Source organism: Pongo pygmaeus, chromosome 9, assembly GCF_028885625.2.
Source record: "Pongo pygmaeus isolate AG05252 chromosome 9, NHGRI_mPonPyg2-v2.0_pri, whole genome shotgun sequence".
NCBI classification, from domain to species: domain Eukaryota; kingdom Metazoa; phylum Chordata; class Mammalia; order Primates; family Hominidae; genus Pongo; species Pongo pygmaeus.
The window spans coordinates 16,225,066-16,250,085 of NC_072382.2; the positions used below are offsets into that span (position 1 = coordinate 16,225,066).

Genomic DNA, 25,020 nt, shown 5'->3' on the forward strand with positions numbered 1-25,020 from the left:
TCCAGCCTGCATTGTAAGTTCCACAAGAGCATGGCTGTGTTTTCTAAGTCTCTATGTTAGAAAAGCTCCTGGAATATCATAAATGCCAAATAAATATTTGTAAGTGAAGAAAACTATTCTATGGTTTCTACTACGGATATATTAAGAGATGGCTGGCACAAGATTGTTAAGTAGCTTCATTGTCTAAAACGGAACTAGATTCTCTGGGTATCCGGTCCATTGGTGGAACTCACAGGTGGCCTCAAAGGAACAGAACAGCCCCACAAATCTGTGGGAGTCATTTACTTCTAAAAAAGAGAAGTAAAATGGACTATTATTCTGATGCAGATATTTCATGAATCCTACGATCACCTGTGCCATGGCATCTGTCCTTTGGTATTTTTTCATGCTGTAGGCTATTCCCACATCACAAGATGAGTCCAAGGTTAACCATGATACTGGAGCCCCATCTGGACCCAGCATACAGGCTGCTGGCAGGGCTCCTATACAGCGCTTGATGTAACGCCGGCTCCACTCATTCTTCCCTCACCTCCAGTTATCATTTACCAGCCCTGAATAAGAGACAACCAGCAGGGTATTCTTAAAGTTGGGAGTTTCACAGTAGAAAACAAAAAGAAAGACAACAACATTCATCCTCACCCCTGTAATTTCTGGGTGCCGTCTTATTCTAGAGATCCCAGGGACTCTTCTTCTCTAATGACACACCATTGCAAAGTTGTGTATTTTGACTATTGACAACTTTTATTCATCCCAAAGAATGAATTCATCCTCTTTTCATTTCAAAACTCACTTATGTGAATAACAAAAATGTACAAGAAATAGCAATTATAAATGATCAGCACATGTTTTTGTCTCTCAAATTCATCATCTGGGTGGCCTGACTCAGCTCATCTTCCAACCTTGCTTTTACTGGAGTCATGGAACTTCAGGATATTCTCCATAATAAAGAGGACTGCTCTCGATTGCTCTACCTTCAGTGATTTTGAAATTGCAGCCTCATGGACACAGGAAGGGGAACATCACACTCTGGGGACTGTTGTGGGTTGGAGGGAGGGGGGAAGGATAGCATTAGGTGATATACCTAATGTTAAATGGTGAGTTAATGGGTGCAGCACTCCAGCATGGCACATGTATACATATGTAACTAACCTGCACATTGTGCACATGTACCCTAAAACTTAAAGTATAATAAGAATAATAATAAATGCAGCCACTCCTATCTCCTCACCTAAACTTTCTTGAAGACCTGGGAAGAAAGCCAAGAAAGCAATATTGTCAGACTTGGAGTTCTCTACTTACACTGCTCCCACCTGATTAATATATCAATGCTTAGTCGTTATCAAACTTCACTTTACACCACAATCTGCTGGAGTCTTTGTCACACCACAGATTTCTCTACTTCTCCCAGCCCCCAGAGTTTTTGTAAATTTACAGTTCTATCGAGCTCTCAGGTTGATGCTAATAATATTAGGTGATGATTCAATTTGAGAAACACTGCTGCTTGCCCGTTTCTTCAGACTTGTTATCTTGGATTTGGAGTATCTGTTTCCAGTTTATGATCTCACATATTTCAAAACTTCTTGTGATTTTTTACTCTCTTTGGATAACATAAAATATAGGTTTGTGTATGAATCCATGTTGTCAGTCATCTCCTGTTTAGGATGGTGAAAGGTCAGATCATTCAATTGAACTTTTTCTTCACCTCTCACTGATTGTAATTATCAGAAAAATGAAAGTTCAAAGAAAATTTTACCAGTGGCCCATGATGGCTGCAGGTGGGCACACAGATAATAAAACCTAGGCTTATAAGCTGCTGCTAAATCTTGCCTGTGTAAGTGGAGTTTGTTAAATATTTCACTGATAAGTACTGGTTATAAAACTGCTTATGAGATCCAGAAAAGAGACAGGATGAAATCAGCCAGCTTCCACCAGGCCTTAAGATGCCTCAACTCTCTCCCTACTCACTCAACTGCACACTTACTTTCTTTTATATATAGCATCACCGAGAACCCAGCAGGATCAGAAGATTGCAACAGTTGCTTCTCTCACCTCCTGGGCCACAGGTATCCCCCTGTTATATATACTGTGCCCCCACGTAACTTTCTGTGTGACACATTCTGGGATGTACTGAGTCTGTGTCTCTGGGATTAAGCCCTCAAACTTGGCTCAAAATAAATTTAACTGTGATTTCTCTAAATTTCAGTGCCTACTGTTTTGCCAGACACCTAGAATCTATAGTGTCCTAGAATCTACAGTGTCCAGGGCTTGGGCAAGATACTTTAGTGAATATAAACATTAATGAGACATTGCCTTTTCCCAAGCCTACAGGATATCAGCCTTTTCAAAGAATGACGCTGTCTTTAAAGCCAAAAGCCCACAAAATAGAATGAAATAACTGAAATTTTGGCAGCACTCTAGGTAATTTATGTGGTGTTAGACTTATGGGTTTGAAAAAAAGAGACTGGTGATCACATTCTGGCAAGCCACAAACTTCATGGGAAGATGAATTTCTGTTTCTCGTGGGAAATATAAACAATAAGTGTGAGCGTTTTAGCAGTGAATATTAATGTTATTATAGAAAAAAGAGAAAATAGTGTAACTAATTTTAAAGAAAACTTCAAGAATTTGTGAGTGTTTTTATGAATGGAAGATGCTGAATTTGGCCAAAATCAAAACTTCCGTGAATTTAAAATAGATGTTTTAAAAGACCCGATTTTAAAAAAATGACTGAAAATAGCCAAGTAAATATTCAAGGAATTATAAAAAGAATATGAAAGTAAACTAGAAGACAACAAATGGAACTATCTATAAAAATGAAAGCTACATATAATGAAATGGAAAACAAGACATAGTGTAAAGGATATATAAAAACCAAAGTTCATTTTTAAATGTCAAAAACAGAAAGAGAAGAGAGAGAGCAATAAACTTCTGGTAAGGCATTTCAAGGAAATATGAGAGACAGAGAAAAAGCAAAATTAAAAAAATAAGCATAGAGTATGAGAGATGAGAATGGAAACAGAGGAAAGAACAAAAAAATTATAATAGAAGATTATATAATACTCAAAGGCAACATATTTATTGAGAAATGAAATGGATGTTATCCCTCAAAAATAAACTATCAAAATTGACTTTCAAAAACATAGAAAACCTCAACAAATTAATATAAAATATCGGAAATTAAATTTAAAATCTACCATTTAAAAATTGGACAAGCATTATGCCCTCCAGCTCCACCCATGTTGCTACAGAGGACCATATTTTATTCTTTTCTGTTGCTCTGTAGTATTCCACAGGAATATATGTATCACTTTTTTTTAATCCAGTCTACAGTTGATGGCATCTGGGTTAATTCCATTTCTTTCCTATTGTGAACAGTGCAGCAATGAATATAAAAATGCATGTGTCATTTGGGTAGAATCATTCATTTTCTTTTGGCTATTTACCTACTAATGACATTGTTTGGTGGAATGGTAACTTTATTTTAAGTGTTCTCAGAAACTTCCAGACTACTTTCCACTGTGCAATAATCCTAAACAAATTAATGCTGTAATAGAAAACCAAATATCACATGTTCTCACTCATAACTGACAGCTAAGCATTGACCATACATGGACATAAATGTGGGAACAGTAGACGCTGTGGACTACTAGAGGGTGGAGACAGAGGGGCTGGTTAGAAAACTATTGGGTACTATGCTCACTACCAGGGAGATGGGATCTGTTTGTGCTCCAAAATTCAGCGTCATGCAATATTCACATGTAACCAATCTGCACATGTACCCCTTGTATCTAAAGAAAAAATTTAAAATTAAAAAATAAGAAGTAGCCAAAATCAGATTATTTTACATTTCAATAGTACACAAGCCAAAACAAACACATAATATTAATATTGAGCTTTGGAAACAGAAGAAAAGTTCCTAATGCCCAATCTGTTAAAAAAATAACAAAAAGAGACTTATTGACCATTTACTCTTGTGAATACATATATAAACATTCTGCATAAAATATTCAGTAGTATATCAAAAGAATGTGAGCACTTCCAAGATGGCCAAATAGTAACACCCCCAGTCTGCAGCTCTCAGCAAGTTAGAAGCAGAAGATGAGTGATTTTTGCATTTCCAACTGAGATAACAGGTTTATCTCATTGGGACAGGTTGGACAGTGGGTGCAGCCCATCAAGGGAGAGCCAAAGCAGCATGGGACATTGCCTCACCCAGGAAGCAGAAGGGGTTGGGGTATTTCTTTTTCTTAGCCAAGGGAAGCCATGACAGACTCCACCTGGGAAAATGGTACACTTCTGCCCAAATGCTGTAGTATTCGACAGTCTTAGCAACCAGCAGTCCTTGAGATTCCCTCCCATGCCTGACTCAGCAGGTCTCACACCGATGGAGTCTTTCCCACTGCCGGTGCAGCAGTCTGAGATCAGCCTGCAAGCCTGCAGTCTGACAGGGGGAGGTGCGTCCAGCATTGCTGAGGCTTGAGTAGGTAAACAAAGTGGCCAAGTAGCTTCAATTGGGTGGATCCCACCACAGCTCAACAAGGACTATGGCCTCTATAGACTCCACCCCTTTGGGCAGGGCGTAGCTGAATAAAAGTCAGCAGACAACTTCTGCAGACTTAAATGTCTCTGTCTGACAGCTTTGAAGAGAGCAGTGGTTCTTCCAGCATGGTGTTCGAGCTCTGAGAACAGACAAACGGCCTCATAAAGTGGGTCCCTGACACCCGTGTAGCCTGACTGGGAGACACCTCCCAGTAGGGGCTGACAGACACCTCATACAGGATGGTGCCCCTCTGGGTTGAAGCTTTCAGAGGAAGGATCAGGCAGCAATATTTGCTGTTCTGCCAGCTCCACTGGTGACACCCAGGCAAAAAGGGTATAGATGGACTTCCAGCAAACTCCAACAGACATGCAGCTGAGGGGCCTGGCTTTTAGAAGAAAAACTAACAAACAGAAAGGAATAGCACCAACATCAACAAAAAGGACATCCACAGCAAATCCCCATCTGTAGATCACCAACATCAAAGACCAAAGGTAGATAAACCACAAAGATAGGGAGACACCAGAGCAGAAAAGCTGAAAATTCCAAAATCTAGAGCACCTCTTCACCTCCAAAGGATTGCAGCCCCTTTCCAGCAATCAAACAAAATGGGAAGGAGAATGACTTTGACGAGTTGACAGAAGTAGGCTTCAGAAGGTTGGTAATAGCAAACTTCTCCGAGCTAAAGGAGCATCTTCAAACTCATTGGAAGAAAGCTGAAAACCTTTAAAAAAGGTTAGATGAATGGCTAACTAGAATGAAGAGTGTAGAGAAGACCTTAAATGACCTGATGGAGCTGAAAACCATGGCACAAGAATTTCATGATGCATTCACAAGTTTCAATAGCCAATTTAATCAAGTGGAAGAAAGGATATCAGAGACTGAAGAACAAATTAATGAAATAAAGTGAGAAGACAACGTGGGAGAAAAGAGTGAAAAGAAACAAACAAGCCTCCAATAAATATGAGACTATGTGAAAAGACCAAATCTATGTTTGATTGGTGTACCTGTAAGTGACGGGGAGAATGGAGCCAAGTTAGAAAACACTCTTCAGGATATTATCCAAGAGAACTTCTCCAACCTAGGAAGGTAAGCCAACATTCAAATTCAGGAAATACAGAGAACACTACAAAGATCCTCCTTGAGAAGAGCAACCTCGAGAAGAGTAACCTCAAGACACAAAATAGTCAGATTCACCAAGATTGAAATGAGAAAAAATGTTAAGGGCAGCCAGAGAGAAATGTCAGATTACCCACCAAGGGAAGCCCATCAGACTAACAGCTGATCTCTCAGCAGAAACCCTACAAGCCAGAAGAGAGTGGGTGCCAATATTCAACATTCTTAAAGAAAAGAATTTTCAACCTGGAATTTCATATCCATCCAAACTAAGCTTCATAAGTGAACGAGAAATAAAATCATTTACAGACAAGCAAATGCTGAGAGATATTGTCACCACCAGGTCTGTGCAAAAAGAGCTCCTGAAGGAAGCAGTAAACATGGAAAGTAACAACCAGTACAAGCCACTGCAATATCATGCCAAACTGTAAAGCCCATTGATGCTATAAAGAAACTGCATCAAGTAGCAAGCAAACTAACCAGCTACATTATAATGGCAGGATCAATTTCACACATAACAATATTAACTTCAAATGTAATTGGGCTAAATGTCCCAATTAAAAGACACAGACTGGCAAATTGGATAAAGAGTCTAGACTCATCAATGTAATGTATTCAGGAGACCCATCTCACACGCAGAGACACACATAGGCTAAAAATAAATGGATGGAGGAAGATCTACCAAGCAAATGGAAAACAACAAAAAGCTGGGGCTGCAATCCTAGTCTCTGATAAAACAGACTTTAAACCAAAAAAGATCAAAAGAGACAAAGAAGGCCATTACATAATGTAAAGGGATCAATTCAACAAGAAGAGCTAACAATCCTAAATATATATGCACCCAACACAGGAACACCCAGATTGATAAAGCAAGTCCTTAGAGTCCTAAAAAGAGACTTAGACTCCCACACAATAATAATGGGAGATTTTAACACCCCACTGTCAATATTAGACAGATCAATGGGACAGAAAGTTAAAAAGGATGTCGAGGATCTCAACTCAGCTCTGCACCAAGTGGACCTAATAGACACCTACAGAACTCTTTACCCCAAATCAACAGAATATACATTCTTCTCAGCACATCGCCTTTATTCTAAAATTGACCACATAATTGGAAATAAAACACTCCTCAGCAAATGTAAAAGAAAGAAATCACAACAAACTGTCTCTCAGACCACAGTGCAATCGAATTAGAACTCAGGATTAAGAAACTCACTCAAAACTATACAACTACATGGAAAATGAAAAACCTTTTCGTGAATGACTACTGGGTAAATAACGAAATGAAGGCAGAAATAAAGATGTTTTTTGAAATCAATGAGAATAAAGAAACAACGTACCAGAAACTCTGGGACACATTTAAAGCAGTGTGTAGAGGGAAATTTATAGCACCAAATGTCCACAAGAGAAAGTAGGAAAGATCTAAAGTCAACACCCTAACATCACAACTAAAAGAACTAGAGAAGCAAGATCAAACAAATTCAAAAGCTAGCAGAAGGCAAGAAATAACTAATATCAGGGCAGAACTAAAGGAGATAGAGACCCAAAAAACCCTTCAAAAAATCAATGAATCTAGGAGCTAGTTTTTTGAAAAGATCAAGAAAATTGACAGAACGCTAGCAAGAAGAGAGAGAAGAATCAAACAGATGCAATAAAAAATGATAAAGGGGATATCACCACTGATCCTACAAATACAAACTACCATCAGAAAATACAATAAACACCTCTATGCAAATAAAATAGAAAATCTAGAAGAAATCGGTGAATTACTGGAACCATACACCCTCCAAAGACTAAACCAGGAAGAAGTTGAATCTCTGAATAGACCAATAACAGGCTCTCAAATTGAGTCAAGAATAAATAGCCTACCAACCAAAAAAAGTCCACGACCAGAGGGATTCACAGCCGAATGCTACAAGAAGTACAAAGAGGAGCTGGTACTGTTCTTTCTGAAACTATTCCAATCAATAGAAAAAGAGGGAATCCTCCCTAACTCATTTGATGAGGCCAGCATCATCCTGACACCAAAGCCTGGCAGAGACACAACAAATAAAGAGAATTTTAGACCAATATCCCTGATGAACATCGATGCAAAAATCCTCAATAAAATACTGGAAAACTAAATGCAGCAGCACACCAAAAAGCTTATCCACCACGATCAGGTCGGCTTCATACTTGGGATGCAAGGCTGGTTCAACATATGCAAATCAATAAACATAATCCATCACATAAACAGAAACAAAGACAAAAATCTCATGATTATCTCAATAGATGCAGAAATGGCCTTCAACAAAATTCAACAGCCTTTCATGATAAAACTCTCAATATGCTAGGTATTGATCGAATGTATCTCTAAATAATAAGAGCTATTTATGACAAACCCAGAGCCAATATCATACTGAATGGGCAAAAATTGGAAGCATTCCATTTGGAAACCAGCACAGGACAACAATGCCCTTTCTCACCACTCCCATTTAACATAGTGTTGGAAGTTCTGGCCAGGGCAATCAGGCAAGAGAAATAAATGAAAGGTATTCAATTAGGAAAAAAGGAAGTCAAATTGTCCCTGTTTGCAGATGACATGATTGTATATTTAGAAAACCCCATCGTCTCAGCCCAAAATCTCCTTAAGCTGATAAGCAACTTCAGCAAAGTCTCAGGGTACAAAATCAATGTGCAAATCTCAGAAGCATTCCTATACACCAATAAGAGACAAGCAGAGAGCCAAATCAAGGGTGAACTCCCAATCACAATTGCTACAAAGAGAATAAAATACCTAGAAATCCAACTTACAAGGGAAGTGAAGGACCTCTTCAAGAACTACAAATCACTGCTCATTGAAATAAAACGTGAAACAAACAAATGGAAGAACATTGCATGATCATGGATAGAAAGAATCAGTATTGTGAAAATGGCCATACTGCCTAAGGTGATTTATAGAGTCAGTGCCATCCACATCAAGGTACCAAAGACTTTCTTCACAGAATTGAAAAAAACTACTCTGAAGTTCATATGAAACCAAAAAAGAGGAAGAATAGCCAAGACAATCCTAAGCAAAAAGAACAAAGCTGGAGGCATCATGCTGCCTGACTTCAAACAATACTAGAAGGCTACAGTAATCAAAGCAGCATGGTACCAAAGCAGATATACAGACCAATGGAACAAAACCATAGCCTCAGGAATAACAACACATATCTCAACCATCTGATCTTTGACACACCTTACAAAGACAACAAATGGGGAAACCATTCCCTATTTAATAAATGGTGGTGGGAAAACTGGCTAACCATATGTAGGAAGCTGAATGGGATCCCTTCCTTACACCTTATACAAAAATTAACTCAAGATGGTTTAAAGACTTAAATGTAAGACCTAATAGCATACAAACCCTAGAAGAAAACATAGGCAATACCATTCAACACATAGGCATGGGCAAAGACTTCATGACTAAAACACAAAAATAATGGCAACAAAAGCCAAAATAGACAAATGGGATCCAATTAAACTAAAGAGCTTCTGCACAGCAAAAGAAACTATCATCAGAGTGAACAGGCAACCTGCAGAATGGGAGAAAATTTTTGCAATCTACCCACCTGATAAAGGGTTAATATCCAGAATCTATAAAGAAACCAATTTCAAAGAAAAAAACAATCCGATCAAAAAGTGGGCAAAAGATTTGAACAGACACTTCTCCAAAGAAGGTATTTATGAAACCAACAGACACACGAAAAAATGGTCATTATCCCTGGTCATTGGAGAAATGTACATCAGAACCACAATGAGATACCAACTCACATCGTTTAGAATGGTGATCATTACAAAGTCAGGAAACAATAGATGCTGGAGACACTGTGGAAAAATACAAATGGTTTTACACCGTGGGTGGGAGTGTAAATTAGTTCAACCATTATGAAAGACAGTTTGGTGATTTCTCAAAGATCTAGAACTAGAAATACCATTTGACCCAGCGATCCCATAACTTGGTATATACTCAAAGGATTATAAATCATGCTACTGTAAAGACACATGCACATGTATGTTTATTGTGGCAGTATTCACAATAGCAAAGACTTGGAACCAACTCAAATGTCCATCAATGATAGACTGGATTAAGAAAATGTGGCACATATACACCATGGAATACTATGCAACCATAAAAAAGAATGAGTTCATGGCCTTTGCAGGGACATGGATGAAGCTGGAAACCATCAATCTCAGCAAACTATCACAAGGACAGAAAACAAAACACTACATGTTCTCACTCATAGGTGGTAATTGAACAATGAGAACTCTTGGACACAGGATGGGGAACATCAGGGCCTTTCAGGGGGTGGGGGTCTGGGGGGCTGGGGGAGGAATAGCATTAGGAGAAATACCTAAAGTAAATGAGGAGTTGATGGGTGCAGCAAGCCAACATGGCACATGTATACCTATGTAACAAACCTGAATGTTGTGCACATATACCCTAGAACTTAAAGTATAATTTAAAAAAAAGGTAAAAAAATGTGAACATGAAAAGTTTGTTTTAGAAAGGCTAGAAAGGCTTTGATTGGAAGATCTTTTATTGTGATAAATTAAAGGAGGAAAAATTACATGAGTATGTAATTTGCCAAATAGAAAAGACAGAAATGAAAGAATATAAAATTTACTCTCCATTATAAATAAAAGTTCTATGAAAGTACTAAAAAGAGGCAAATGCTCTAAACATAATGACAGAATCAAATGTAATTCTGAATATATGTTGTTATAGCTATTTGATTAAAATCATGAATAAGACAAGTATAAAAATATTATTATTGTTAGTTGGTATTGTTTCCTTAGGTTGCACATTGTGCAATAAGTAAAGAACCTAAAAACCCTTACAAATATTGTCAAAGAAGCAGCAAATAGCTTTGTTTGTAGATTACAGTATCATACATTGAGAAAATCCAAGAGACTTTGGCAAAAAACAAAAACATATAACACCCTACACAAACAGGATTTTAAAGAATAGTGTGGCGTATTTGGAAATCAAAAATACAAATGAACATACGTGTGCATGTGTCTTTATAGCAGCATGATTTATAGTCCTTTGGGTATATACCCAGTAATGGGATGGCTGGGTCGAATGGAATTTCTAGTTCTAGATCCCTGAGGAATCGCCACACTGACTTCCACAAGGGTTGAACTAGTTTACAGTCCCACCAACAGTGTAAAAGTGTTCCTATTTCTCCACATCCTCTCCAGCACCTGTTGTTTCCTGACTTTTTAATGATTGCCATTCTAACTGGTGTGAGATGGTATCTCATTGTGGTTTTGATTTGCATTTCTCTGATGGCCAGTGATGGTGAGCATTTTTTCATGTGTTTTTTGGCTGCATAAATGTCTTCTTTTGAGAAGTGTCTGTTCATGTCCTTCGCCCACTTTTTGATGGGGTTGTTTGTTTTTTTCTTGTAAATTTGTTGGAGTTCATTGTAGATTCTGGATATTAGCCCTTTGTCAGATGAGTAGGTTGCGAAAATTTTCTCCCATTTTGTAGGTTGCCTGTTCACTCTGATGGTAGTTTCTTTTGCTGTGCAGAAGCTCTTTAGTTTAATTAGATCCCACATGCACACGTATGTTTATTGCCGCATTATTCACAATAGCAAAGACTTGGAACCAACCCAAATGTCCAACAATGATAGACTGGATTAAGAAAATGTGGCACATATACACCATGGAATACTATGCAGCCATAAAAAATGATGAGTTCACGTCCTTTGTAGGGACATGGATGAAATTGGAAATCATCATTCTCAGTAAACTATCGCAAGAACAAAAAACCAAACACCGCATATTCTCACTCATAGGTGGGAATTAAACAATGAGAACACATGGACACAGGAAGGGGAACATCACACTCTGGGGACTGTTGTGGGGTGGGGGGAGGGGGGAGGGATAGCACTGGGAGATATACCTAATGCTAGATGACGAGTTGGTGGGTGCAGCGCACCAGCATGGCACATGTATACATATGTAACTTACCTGCACATTGTGCACATGTACCATAAAACCTAAAGTATAATAATAATAATAATAAAAGAAAAAAAAAATACAAATGAAAAGCAATAACAAAATAATAATTCTCAGAAATAGAAAAGGAAAAATAATTTAATAATTTTAACAAATAGTATAAAATACCAAAAAGTAAACTTAATGGAAATTCACGTAGTTTATTACAGGAAAACACTTAAATTTTACAAGATGGCATAGAACAGAAACTGAAAAATGTGAGAAAAAGATCGTATTTCTATATGACAAAATGTAGTATCACAAAAATAGTGATCTTTCCACAATTGTCTTTCAGACAATACCAATCACAATTGCAATAGTTAGTTGAGGTAGTTGGTGGGGAACTGAAAAAATTAGTTGATGTTCATATAGCTCTTAAGTGTATATGAAATAGGAAAGTAAGAAGAGTATTGGTCAGGGGTGATTGGCTTTATTAGATATTAAAATTTACCACAAAAAATGAAATAGCATAAGAAAAGAATGGAAACAAGCAAAAATATATAAAGGTTATACGACAAAATAGACATTTATGCTTCAGTAGTGGAATGACTTATTTAATAAATAGTACTAAAGTAATTAGCCAGTCGTAGGGAAGAAAAATATAAAAGAATGTTATTTCATGCTATTCAAAACCACATTTTAAATAGAATGAAGATTGAAATGTCAAAAGTAAAAATTAATTCACTGTAACACAAAATAAGAAAACACTTGCATGATCTTGGAGTAGGAAAAATCTTCCTAATTATCAACTAAAGAAAACAAAACCTCTGAAGTCACAGTGAAAAATATAACATATTTGATTACAGGAAGGTTAAAAATTTCTTCATGTCAAAATCTCCATCAATAAAATAGAAATTAATTCTAAATTGGGCAACAGATTTGTAGCATATGCCTTGTGTTAGTATTCCTAGTATCCAAAACACACACAGAATTTTAAGAATGACACAAAACCCCAGTGTAAACATGGTCAAACAATGCAAAGATTTCAGAAGTAAACCCCAAATTACTGATCAATATATGAAAATATAATATGTTGACTATCACTAGTCATGGAAATGCAAATTAAATCTACAATAAGATGCCATGTTTCACCGACCAGTGAAATTTGGCATAAATTAAAAGAGGGATAACATTCAGTGCCCATGAGAATGTGGGGAAACAATTCTTCCACACATTGCTAATGGAAATAAAACTGGAATCCTTTGGGAAGGTAATCTGGCAGTGCTTACTTATGATAAAATAAACTCTGACTTGGAGATATCCCTTTTGGAAATCAATTGTATTGAGAAAAGTTTCCAGGATGTAAAGACATGTATATGAGGCCATTTTTTGAAGAATTGTTTGTACTTGCAACAAAGTATGAACAATTTGAACCTAACAGCAGGAGAAAGACTGACTAAATAGCATTGTATTGGCTCTGTGGAATGCCACAGTTACTAAAACGAATATATCAGTGGTGTATTGATTTTCCCAAAGGGATGCCCATATGTCAAAGGCAAATTAAAAAGTGATGACAGTATATATTCCCAGTAATGGCATGGCAGGGTCAAATGGTATTCTAGTTCTAGATCCCTGAGGAATCGCCACACTGACTTCCACAATGGTTGAACTAGCTCATGTCCTTTGTAGAGACATAAATGAAGCTGGAAACCATCATTCTCAGCAAACTATCGCAGGGACAAGAAACCAAACACCGCATGTTCTCACTCATAGGGGGGAATTGAAAAATGAGAACACATGGACACAGGAAGGGGGACATCACACACCGGGGCCTGTTGTGGGGTGGAGGTACGGGGGAGGGATAGCATAAGGAGATATACCTAATGTTAAATGAGGAGTTAATGGGTGCAGGACACCAACAGGGCATATGTATACATATGTAACTAACCTGCACGTTGTGCACATGTACCATAAAACTTAAAGTATAATAAAAAATAAATAAATAAAAAAATTTAAAAAGTGATGACAGGAGAGATCATCAGTGTACGTTAATATGCACAAGGACATTGATTACCCCAAAGGGTAGGAAATGAGGCGAGGAGGATAGGGGAAGTGAGAGGTTATTAACTTCTTAAAATCATGTTAAATTTTTCCCTTGTATAATCAGCATATATTATAATTGTGATTAAAAACCAACAAGAAAAAAATAATTTTTTCTAGGTAGATTCTGTATCCCACCCTAAAAAGTTATTATTCAAAATCAAATTGACTTTCAACATTGAAAGAAACATGGTATACTATGAAATCTGACAAGGTAAATGTAATTCAAATTAAATGCAGCATATTTCAACCTTTATATTTTAATATTTTTGTTTATTGACTCACTTTATAAAAACTAGCCTTCTTCAAAGCAATGCGTATATGAAGTTATGGTTTGATGCTATAGTTATGATGCTAAAATGCACACAATAACTACAAAGTTAGTGAAGTGAAAATAACTATTTTGCTTCCTACAACTATTTAGCATATCACACTTTGAGGAAACTGGACCATGGATTAAATAATCTAAGCATTCGTCTTCGATCCCAAATTGTCAGAAAGCCAGGAAATCAAAAGAACATCCTTAGGGAAGGTGTTAGGCTCAGCCTGGCTCTCATGCCCTTTAGCCCTTTGTTCAATCCTAGTCTGTGATAAAACAGACTTCAACAAAGATCAAAAGAGACAAAGAAGGCCATTATATAATGGTAAAAGGATCAATTCAACAAGAAGAGCTAACTATCCTAAATATATAGGCACCCAGTACAGGAGCACCCAGATTCATAAAGCCAGTCCTTAGAGACCTACAAAGAGACTTACACTCACACACAATAATAATGGAAGACTTTAACATCCCACTGTCAACATTAGACAGATCAACGAGACAAAAAGTTTACAAGGATTTCCAGGAATTGATCTCAGCTCTGCACCAAGCAGACCTAATAGACATCTACAGCACTCTCCACTCAAAATCAACAGAATATACATTCTTCTCAGTGTCACATCACACTTATTCCAAAATTGACCACATAGATGGAAGTAAAGCACTCCTCAGCAAATGTAAAAGAACTGAAATTATAACAAACTGTCTCTCAGATCACAGTGCAATCAAACTAGAACTCAGGATTAAGAAACTCACTCAAAACCACTCAAATACATGGGAAGGGAACAACCTGCTCCTCAATGACTACTGGGTACATAATGAAATGAAGGCCGAAATAAAGATGTTCTTTGAAACCAATGAGAAAAAGGACACAACACACCGCAATCTCTTGGACACATTGAAAGCAGTGTGTGAGGGAAATTTATAGCACTAAACGCCCAGAAGACAAAGCAGGAAAGATCTAAAGTTGACACCGTAACTTCACAACTAAAAGACTAGAAAAGCAAGAGCAAACACATTCAAAAGCTAGCAGAAGGCAAGAAATAACTAAAATCGAAGCAGAACCGAAGGAGATAGAGACACAAAAAACCTTCAAAAAATTAATGAATCCAGGAGATGGTTTTTTGAAAAGATCAACAAAATAGATAGATCAGTAGCCAGACTAAGAAGAAAAGAGAAGAATCAAATAGATGCAATAAAAAATGATAAAGGGGATATCACCATCGATCCCACAGAAATACAAACTACCATCAGAGAATACTATAAACACCTCTACACAAATGACCTGAAAATCTACAAGAAATGGATAAATTCCTGGACACATACACCTTCCCAAGTCTAAACCAGGAAGAAGTTGAATCACTGAATAGATCAATAACAGGCTCTGAAATTGAGGCAATAATTAATAGCCTACCCAGCAAAAAAAGTTCAGAACCAAATGGATTCACAGCTGGATTCTACCAGAGGTACAAGGAGGAGCTGATACCATTCCTTCTGAAAGTATTCCAATCAATATAAAAGGAAGGAATTCTCCTAACTCATTTTATGAGGCCAGCATCATCCTGATACCAAAGCCGGGCAGAGACACAACCAAAAAGAGAATTTTAGACCAATATCCCTGAAGAACATTATTGCAAAAATCCTCAATAATATACCGGCAAACCGAATCCAGCAGCACATCAAAAAGCTTATCCACCATGATCAAGTGGGCTTCATCCCTGGGATGCAAGGCTGGTTCAACATATGGAAATCAATGAATGTGATCCAGCATATAAATAGAACCAAAGACAGAAACCACATGATTATCTCAATAGATGCAGAAAAGGCCTTTGACAAAATTCAACAGCTCTTCATGCTAAAAACTCTGAATGCATTAGGTATTGATGGGACATATCTCAAAAAAATAAGAGATATTTATGACAAACCCACAACCAATATTCTACTGAATAGGCAAAAACTGGAAGCATTCCCTTTGAAAACTGGCACAAGACAGGGATGCCCTCTCTCACCACTCCTATTCAACATAGTGTTGGAATTATTCTTAAGTATATTTTCCTCATTCACTTTACATCCAGTCCATTAAGACATCCTCCTAATTGTGGTTGGGAGAAAATTCTTCATGGCCTCTCACATTTCTGCATGTTTTAGGAGCATGGACATTGACAGCGTTTGCTGCTATCTTTTCAAGGATGTTTGTAAAGAGGACAGCTTGGAAGCTAGAGATATTGCTTTCTTCTGAAGTGGAGGTCAGGTTTCCTTACTTTTCAGTACAAGAAAGATAAGTCTCTCTTTGGAGCCAAGTTCAGACAGGTTTGCTTGCAGTACATTATAAAACATCTAGGCTTCCTAAATTCAGGGTTCCTTGGCTGCAGCACACATCTGCTGCATTTCCAACATTAATCTGCTTTTCTTTATTTCTTCTATAGGACTTGTGGAACCACGAGGACGGACACAAACACAAAAATCTTTCTCCCTGTTGAACTAGTCATAAAATCCTGTCTTTGACCCAGCAAGCTTGTGTCATCTGCCAGCATTTACGAAACAGTGCCCCAAGTTAGGTAAACTTTTAGATGCTTCACAGTTCTTGCCAGTCTATTCTGGATGGAGAATGTCTTTAGTCTTTTCTTAATGGAAAACCAGAATGCTCCTTTTAAAACAAAAGCCAGATTTTCTCATTCCTTTTTGCAACTTCTGCAGTCACTCCCATTCGCATTCGGAGGAAGAGATGTAAGTGCCTTATAACAGCCCTTTAAGTTCTTCATGACTTAGACTCCAGTCACGTCCCTGACATCCCTCCAGTCACGTCCCTGTCATACCTCCAGTCACGTCCCCAACCTCAATCTCTTTGGCCTCTCTGCTTGAGGCACTTGGCTGTCTTTTGTCTTTTGCCTGCTTTCTGTTTTCTCATTAGACCTGGAGAAAACGCTATTACCTTCTTTAAGTCTTCACTTAAAGCCACCTGCTCAATGAGGCCTCCTTTGACCATCCTATTAAAAATTACAATTTCTCCCCTAGTCTCTCTGCAATGCTCCTGTGCCCCATTGGCATTCTCTGCCTCATTTAGTTTTTTTTTTTTTTTGACAGGGTCTTGCTCTGTCACCCAGGCACGAGTCCAGTGGTTGGATCACAACTCACTGCAGCCTTGACCTTTCAGCCTCAAACAATCCTCCCACCTCAGTCTCCTGAGTAGCTGGGACTACAGGCATGAATCACTCTGCCCAGCTAATTGTTTTATTTTTATTTTATTGATATGAGGGGGTGGTCTTTGTTTCCCAGGTTGGTCTCAAACTCCTGGTTACAGTTTTATAAACTTCTGTGCCAAACTCTGATGTCTCAAAATATCTAGCAGAGAGAAATATACAACCCACACAAAAATGTATGCTGACAATTCTGAAGAGATTTCTATTTTTATTTTACAATAATTTTAATGATGGCTTGCTAAAGATTTACTTAAGTAACACAACCATGAAAAATACTTTGGACTTATTAACTTAATCTATGAGCGCTGTTTTATTTATAAGCCAATTTGGCAGTGACAACATATGATGTAATACATGTGCCTATACATAATCACATCTAGATGCATATACACACAAAGACCCAATAGCTTTTACCTTGCAACTGTAGCTATAGCAATACAAACCCACCAGTCTGCAAACATGTCCACAGGGCTGAACTTTGTTAGCCTTCATAGGTAATCCAGTGTAGGCTGTGAACAAAAATTATGGGTAAAGCCAATTCTGTGGCAGTTTAATTTTTAAAGGGTAAAACTCTCCAGACTCTGAAGAACACTGGGGTCAAATAGCATCACAGGAGAACACCACATACTAACCAGGCCCAACAGCAGCACAAAAGCCTGGATACATGGAACTTCAATCCACTTTCCCATTCAACAGCAACTCCAGATTCCAAACTATACTGGGGCCAAACAGTCTTACCAAAGAGTTTCGGTTTACCAAATTCTAATTTTCCATGACTCTATCAGACACATGCAAATAATCACTAAAACACTATCCAACTGCTTCAGGATCAAACAGCCCCAAAAGTGTACAAACTGAAAGAGCTGGGGTGCTTCCTCTCTCCTTTGGTTGAACCCAATAAACCTGCAAATGACAATTCCTTCAGGATTCCTCAAATGGAAAGGAGCTGATCCCACTGTGTGGTACTCACAAAAGACACTCACTTGCCTGGACACACACAAAATGTCAAGTCCCCAAGAGCGTCTATACTGGACAGTCAGTGTACTTCCCTCACTTCATCAGTTGGGCTTGTTCAACCTGCAAGTGGAAATTCCTTTAAAAATTTCCCAAATTGAGAGGAGCACATCCTTCTGTCTGGGCCCACAAAGGACAGTCACCTCTCTGGATGTCAAATTTCAAAGGCAGTTCTTCCAAGGCAATCAGCAGCATGGTTGGAGCCAGCTGCAGCTGACCCCAGAGAGAGGGAACTCATCTCCAGCCAAAATTGGGTAAGCAGATGCTCAGGAGGGCTTTGAGTCTCCTGGCCCATGGCAGCCAAGCCAAAGTGTTCCTGGTCGGAGAACCAAAATCTTACTGAAACACCAGGGGTGTGGTCTAGGTCCTGCAGCTCACCTCACACAAAACCAATGAATATCACCAATTATTGCCAAGGAAGACGGCTGAATTGGGTGCTGTAGTAGAGGGGATGGAAGCTCCATCTCAAATCCAACTCCCTGACCAACTAAAATTATGAGTTTACATAGTAGGGAAGAAATGTAACAATGTGTAGAAAAACAGGAACTCAGGAGACCTAAGGAAGCAGCCATAATTTGTGAGAAGCCTGGTGTCCCATTGTCTGGATGGGATCATCTGGTGAGTTTCAATTATCTCCAGTCGGCATTAAATCTGCCTATGCTTCTGGTAAGCTCTGTCTCAGGACCTTGGCCAGAAGAGTAGCTTCCTTTCCCATCTGTGTGCTCCTCTCCCCTCTGTAGGGCTGCTGAGCTTGGCAGATTCTTAGACCACTTCAGTTCCAGAGCAGACTACTTTGCATCAGCGTTTCAGGTCAGCTCTGGAGTCTCTCCAGAACTCAGTCCGTGCTTATGAGTTGCAGTGCGATAAGGCTGGAGCTAGACCCGTATGCCTTCCTCTCAGAATCACATGCTATCTGACAGAGTGGTTACTCTGCAAGACTGCATCAGAGGATTCTCCAAGTCCACTTCTCTGATGTATCTAGTCTGTGAATCAAAACTGAAAGGTTTAGCCTTATGTGTCATGGCCTCAGGCTCTCTGGGCCTAGCTCAGTTCTGATATCAGTCCCATCATACTCAGTGTTAGTCATAAGTGACTTCCCGAAACACTCATGGCAGCTTGGATTCTGGCATGGACATGGGCTCGCTGAATGGAAGCAATGAATTCTGGTTTCACAGGTGCTGAGGTTATGCTAATCTTCTTTGGGCTTTTCAGGCTGTGTGAGAGACCTGTGATTCTAGGCATCTACAGCTGGCTACCCCTAAATGTTCTTCCAGCGTTTGGGACTCTGAAGGTACATCATGGGGTCATGGTGGAGTAGACACCTAGGAGAGCCATTTGGGCATGTCCCCACTTTCACAAAGGGTCCCAAATTTGAGACTCCAGCGTTATCACCCAATGGTACAGAAACTCATAATGGAGGGAATAGGTTCACCATAAATTACACACTGCCAAGAGTCCACTCTGAACCAAAGCTTTATAATTCTTGTACTATTCTTGTGAGTAGGACAATAGTATTGCATGGCATTTTTGTTGTCATAAGCATACATTTATAAAATATACACATTTTAAAGCTATTATATTATCAATGTTTTGGTCTATCTTTATTTGTTGGTATACTTCATACCACAAAGAGTGGCAAGGACCTGGCCATCTTTGAACCCCAGTGAGGCCCTGAAACTCTTGCTCATGGTGGAGAATGGGGACTGCATGGCTGTGTGTCTATGGGAGGCTGGTGGAGCCTCACCCTCTGAGTACTCTAACAATGGTTCAAGGGTCACTGGGATGTTTCATTCATATCAATATTCGTTATTAACCTTTAGCCATGTAAAACTAGGATGCAGCAGCCATCTTAGGGAGACATCTGATAGCCGTTGGCACCTATCCATAGAATCTTAAAACTTTCTAGGGTTTTTGTGGAGACGCGTTTATGGTGAAAAAGACTGATAGCACCAATTTGAATGGATCCCAGAAAAGGATGAGGGTCTCTGGAGTTTGAGATAAACAACATTCTGCCTCTGTAGAAAAACTTGACACCAAGGTGGAATCTTGAAACTTTTACAGAGGAAGAAAGTGGATGTTTAGGTAGTTCATGGAGAGAACAAGTCATGCCGAACTGTTCTGGGTTGATGATGAGGTTTCAATGCCTGCAGAGAAATCAGAAAGTGGTATGTGGTTTTAGCTGGATCACGGAATTGGGAAGGTATAGGATCCACAGGACAGGCTTTCTTGGCTTGGACATCCTAGAACATTTTAAAGCTCTTTGATGTGTTCTAGTTATCTCAGAGTCTAAAGAAGAGAAAAAAAGAAATTTGGCTATACTATGAAGCAATAGAGGATTCTCAATGTTGCTCCTAAATATTTTCCTTCTGAATTTTTAATCTCCTGTTCCCTATTTTTCTACTCCAAATTCAGATTTCATTATTTGCTTCATCACTGCCAATGCATTCTCTAAATCCATGTCCTAAAAGTGTGGTTAAGAAAGACACCCGTCAGTGTGGCAATTCCTCAGGGATCTAGAACTATAAATACCATTTGACCCAGTGACCCCATTACTGGGTATATACCCAAAGGACTATAAATCATGCTGCTATAAAGACACATGCACACCTATGTTTATTGCGGCAATATTCACAATAGCAAAGACTTGGAACAAACCCAAATTTCCAACAATGATAGACTGGATTAAGAAAACGTGGCACATATACACCATGGAATACTATGCAGCCATAAAAAATGATGAGTTCATGTCCTTTGTAGGGACATGGATGAAACTGGAAATCATCATTCTCAGTAAACTACGGCAAGGACAAAAAACCAAACACCACATGTTCTCACTCATAGATGGGAATTGAACAATGAGAACACATGGACACAGGAAGGGGAACATCATACTCTAGGGACTGTTGTGTGGTTGGGGGAGCATTTAGGGATAGCATTAGGAGATATACCTAATGCTAAATGGCGAGTTCATGGGTGCAGCACACCAGCATGGCACATGTATACATATGTAACTAACTTGCACATTGTGCACATGTACCCTAAAACTTAAAATTTAGAAATAATGATAATTAAAAAAAAGCAAAGACACCTGAAGTCTTCTTTCTTCATCCGTTGTGACCACATAGCTGATCTGGGCACCTGCCTAACTTCCTGAAAGAGAGGAAAATCCAATAGGAGGTTTATTAGAGATTGTCTAGTCTCAAGAATCTAAGTCCTGGAAAGTTGACACATGATTGCATACACAAAACTGAGACCAGAACTCAGAATTTCTGTATCCCTAGCCATTGTTCTTTGTTTTGTAAGATGCTGGTTTCTGCTTTGTGATGAATTTTGCATATTGTGCCTCCAGATATTTCATCATGAGTCTCTTCCTCTTGAGACTTCAGTTAAATTAGTTTCCACAAATATTTGATCTGGAAACAGTTCTCTCCCTCTAGCCTGGTACTTGTTTGAATATCTCGAACAACAATTTGTTATGTTAAGGGAAAATTTGATGGACTCATCCTCAAATAGTGTTTTTTTGCTTTCTAGCCCATCATATCATTTCTCTAATTATACTTGTAATCAGGAAATCTGGAAGTTCAATAACCATCAGAAACCTGAAATTGAAGTCATACTTCATGGAGAATGATGACAACAGTCTTTTTCCTGTATTGTGTTTATCTTTTTTTTGTAAAACTACTTTATTGAGGTATGATTGACATACAAAGAGCTGTATGTGTTTAATGTATAAATCTTGATGAATATAGGGAGGAATATATACTCATGAAACTATGACCACAACGTATGTCATAAACATATTCATCACCTCCGAAAGTTTTGTCTGCTCTATTTTTATTATTATTATCGTGTGTATACAGGTGTGTGTTTGACAAGAACATTTAACAATAGATCTGCCATCTTTCCTTCCAAATTAGCAGGAGACCTGTCTCTGATGCTGCTGAGGCACTTTCAAAATCATTATATAGAAATCTATTGGATGCCATAAAACTGGACATCAGCAAATGTCAAAATGGGACTTTCTAGCGCTTATCCTCATACAGAAACATCAATTTATACTACTATATGTGCATAAAAGTACCTTCACAGGAGCTACGTAAACCAGGTGAAATGTTACAGAATCTTTGTGTAGCAGTGAAATAAGAAAAGATGAATTGAAGAGCATAGAAAGAACACTGTTACATTACCTGTGTCACCCTTGCCACAACACCAGACAGCAGAGCACAGAGAGAGGCAATCTTTGAAGAAAAGGGAAGTAGGCACTGAACTTTGCCTTGGATTCCAACATACAGCCTGCTTCAGTAAAATCCAGTAACAGGTATGCCCCTATGACCCCAATGTCTAGGCTGGTACCTGCAGACTATGCCAGAGCAGATCCCACAGCCCAGGCTCCAGGCTTGCCTGGTGGACTTGGTTTCTGGTTATATCTTAATGTCAGGTCTACACCATGCTTATGTGTCAGATTGTCCCTGGACCAGGCCAGCCCCAGTAACTCCAGGCTCCTGACTGCTCCCAGAACCAGGCTGGCCTCCACAACTCCAGGTTTCAGAACATCCCAAGGACCAGGCTGGCCCCTGCAACTCTAGTCACCAAGCCAGTGTCCACAGATCCAACCTCTTGGCTGGCCTCTGTGGATACTGGATCTAGGACAGCCTAGCACCAGGCTATTCCCTGTAGTCACAGAACCCAAGTCGACCCTAGGTTTCTGACCAGCCCGGAACTAGATTGGCTCACACAAATCCAGGATTCAGGCACAGCCAATTTCAAGGTTGGCAGCCCTAGACCTACCCCTTAGCCAGGTATCTGGGAAGCCTCGGCAGACTCAGGCTCCAGGCCTGCCTAGGGCTTAGGGAGTTTCTGCCACCCCCATCTCTAGGCCAGTTCCTTTGGTCCCATGCTCCAGCAGACCCAGGGTCCAGGCCCATCAGAGTTGACTCCAGTATTGGGCTGGTACCTACAGACCCAGGATCTAAAACTGCCTCTGTGGACCTAGGTTCCAGTCCAGTTCCTATAGCCCCAGGACCCAGCTAGCCTTTGTGGAACTAGTCTCCATGCCAGCTTATGAAGACTTTGGTTCTAGGCCAGATCTTACACACCCAGCCTCCAGGCCATACCCCAGACTCTAGGCCAGTGCCTGTGGCTACATGAACCAGTCTAGCACCTATGGTCTCAGGCTCTAGGCTGGTCCCCCTTGACCCCAGTGATAGGCCAGCTTCAGGCTCCAGGATGGGTTTCATGTCCCAGGATCCAAAACACTCAGGGCCCAGCTGTGCTCTAGCACACACAGGATAAATGCTGACTTCACTAGACCCTGATGCTAGGCTGACCATCTTGGACCATGGCTCTACAACCATCTCTGAAGATTCAGGCTCCAGGTCAGCCCCCATCTACCAAGGTCCCAGACCCATTTCTCCAGATTCAGGCTCCAATCCTGCACCAGTACTAGGCCAGTCCCCATGGACTCAGATTCCAGGCTCATTCCAGCAGACTCAGACACCAGGCCAATCCCAAAACCTGGCCAGCCCCTGGAGGCATAGGCTCAATGCCCACCTCATAGCCATGTGAGACCATGTGGACCCAGGCTTCAGTCCAGCGCCTATTGGTACAGCCTCCATGCCGGCTCTTATAGACATAGGCTTTATGTTCTTTCAACATACCCAGGGAAAGGATCCACCCCAGTGGATCCAGGCTTCAGGCACAACTTTACAGACCCAGGAATCAGGCCTACCACATGCTGACACAGGCACCAGGCCAGCCTGCCTGAGCACTTCGGCAACAAGTTCACCCGCAGACCACATTGGACATCCTACCAACAATTCCTGGATGACTGGGAAAGGGATTTTCCAGACAAAGCCAGTATGCAAGGAATAGAAGACGTTTCTTGTTTTTCAAATGTGCAGACACCAGTGCTCAGCCTAAAAATCAAGGTCAACAACAGAGAAAAAATGATACCACCAAAGGTAAAAAATAATAACCAATAGCTGACCCTAAAGAAATCAAGGTTTATGAACTGTCTGAGAATGAATTTAAAATAATTGTCTTCAAAAAGCTCGGTGAGCTACAGGAGAACACAGATAAATGACTATAAAGAATCAGAAAAATAATACATGAACATAACTTAGAAGGAAATTATTGTGAAGCCTGAAATATTGTATCTAGTCTATATAAATAGAGGCATAAGCCTGGAGGGAGTAAAATCAGAAGAGACAGCTGGGCTTGGATCATTTAGTAGGTAGGTGCAATGGAATCAGCTGAGGTTTTAGGAATAGTGATTTCCTTTTGCTATTGGGGCTCTCCCATCACTGCATATTTTTAAATATTTATTGCTCAAATCTATCTCTGCAGCAACGACCTGACATCTAATTTCCCGATATTAATATTTTGTTGCCTCTTTGACATCTACTCTTGGATATGTCAGAGGCATTTCACACTTAACCCTTTCAAAACCAGAGTCATAAAATTCAATTTTGCCCCACTTTCTGTGTTCCTGATTCTGACAATTGTGTCATTACCCATTTGACTACTCAAGGTAGTATCCTGAGAATAGTTCTCAGCTTCTTCCTCTATCTCATATACTGTGCTTTTAAAAACTATAAAACATATTCCACATGCAAAAGCAGTTTATGACACCCTATATTTCATATACTAAACAACCATATATTTCCTTCCCACCTAAAGAAAAAAACAGTGAAAATCATTAGAGGCATACAGTGTGTCCCTCCTTCATCTTGTCTCCCTTTCTCATTCTCATGGACACCCACCAA

At 39.4% G+C, this 25,020-nt stretch overlaps 1 long non-coding RNA gene and 1 pseudogene across 1 annotated transcript in view; one reads left to right on the forward strand and one right to left on the reverse strand.

Annotated features, from left to right (window-relative positions):
• The window catches only part of LOC134740325 (uncharacterized), a 103,319-nt gene that overhangs the window by 77,240 nt on the left and 1,059 nt on the right, over positions 1-25,020 (forward strand). The window lies entirely within an intron of this gene.
• On the reverse strand, positions 184-23,643 carry LOC129008584 (glycine N-acyltransferase-like protein 1; annotated as a pseudogene).